Source organism: Pyxicephalus adspersus, chromosome 3 (assembly GCF_032062135.1).
Source record: "Pyxicephalus adspersus chromosome 3, UCB_Pads_2.0, whole genome shotgun sequence".
Taxonomy (NCBI): Eukaryota; Metazoa; Chordata; class Amphibia; order Anura; family Pyxicephalidae; genus Pyxicephalus; species Pyxicephalus adspersus.
The window spans coordinates 135,086,758-135,088,747 of record NC_092860.1 but is presented as its reverse complement, the minus strand read 5'-3'; positions in this window follow the sequence as shown (position 1 = coordinate 135,088,747).

Here is a 1,990-nt window from a genome sequence, read left to right as displayed (position 1 = left end):
AATAATGAATATGATAGAAAGAAATTGGAAAGTTTGGGGTTGGATGTTCTGAACTTCTGTTCTGTCTGAAAGTATTTAAAACATGCAAGTTTGAATACTACCTTAAATGATGCTTAGAATTGTAAATGTTCAGAGACCTTGCACCACAATAACTTTTTGTCATTAAATAATTTCATTATCTTAAACTGTCTTTAGTTTAATACCCGTATTTAATAACAAATTAGGTATTACCATGTAATCAAAGAAAAACCTCAGCATAGACAAAGTAAAGGGCTTCTAATATGAATCAAAAATATTAAATACAAGGTCAAGTGACATTGTGTGATGCTCTTAGAAGGTGTATAAGAAATGCACTGCTAAAAAATATACAGCAATGTGTAATTTGTTGGTGCTATATGAATACTGTTTATTCATAATAATAATTCAAACAAGCCCAGTATTAACATGAGAGCAGGGCAACTCAGTGGGTATCCAGATTTGGAATGATATATGAATTAGAGAGAGTGGAAGGGATACCATGGGTAAAAAAAAAGAAGGGAAAACAAGACAGAAAAGAAGGGGGGATTTACACAGATTGATGTTTTGTCCATGCATCTAAATTCATTCCTACTGTTGGTTCTATTTAATAGTCTGGTAATTGTTCTTTCATCCTGTAAAAGCGATTCCATATTTTGGGTGGTTGTTTTCTGTTACATGTCACAACAATTCAAGCACAGACTGGGTTAGAAAAGTGTATAAATGACTTCATGGAATTGATGTAAAGATAAAAAGAATGTTTAGTCTGTTTTGTATCTTACCAGAAATAGGCACACTGACCAAAGATTGTGCAACAGTCACCTGAAAAGTTTATTACCCCAGCATGTTACCTGGTACCTGCGACTGTTTTATTATATTTGCAATTCAAGTGGCTGATACTTTAAAAATGAATGCTCTTTGCTCTAACAAACCAGGGATCACCACAATAAAACCTAATGTTTAATATGACTGTTTAAAATATCGCCATAAATGAATGCAAAAGCCTTTTTTTGAAAAGTAGTAGGAAAAGTTTCAAACCACTTACAGTTTATTTTTACTGTTTGTATACCATTGAGAAAAGTTCACTATACTTCCTGTCAGCTAAAAATCTATTAGTTTAACTTCATAAACACACTTGAAATTGTGAAATATAAGCGCATATATTTAGCAGATGGGTGGCACTCATTGGAAATAATAAAATGTGAATCCTTCTAAATGGCTTGTTTATGTAGTGTTTTAAAGCCTGATATATTGGTTCATTTTGACCCACTACTTCTGCATCAGTGTTCTCCCCAGAAATTTTTTTCAGCTGGGTGGTAGGAAGCTGTAGTCGGGTGGTAAAAAAGGGGGTTGGCAAAACACGGCAAATTTAGTGCTCCCAGTTGTTTATGCCATGGGTATCCAGTAACCTCTTATTGTTTCAATGTTCTACCTTCTCCCAATTATTTGTTACAACTTTGTAATGCCTGCCCTGTTAGTATATCCAATTTTTCTATCCTATGTATTTTGCCACAACTGTCCTATGCCATGTATTGTGACCCAACTTACTAGTGTTCTAAGTTTTAGGAGTGTAATCCGTTGTAGTAGTGTAAAAGTATAATGAATGTGATGTAACAAGTTAGGCTTAGCTCATATTAGCAGCAAAAAACATTTATCCCTTCTGAGTGACTTCTGGCAATTGCTAGGCACCTAGGATTGGTAACCGGCCATAAGTGCTGGGCTCCTAGGATTGGTAACAGGCGGTAAGTGCTGGGCACCCAGGATTGGTAACAGGCGGTAAGTGCTGGGCACCTAGGTTTGGTAACAGGCCGTAAATGCTGGGCACCTAGGTTTGGTAACAGGCCGTAAATGCTGGGCACCTGGGATTGGTAACAGGCGGTAAGTGCTAGGCACCTAGGATTGGTAACAGGCGGTAAGTGCTGGGCACCTAGGATTGGTAACCGGCCATAAGTGCTGGGCACCTAGGATTGGTAAC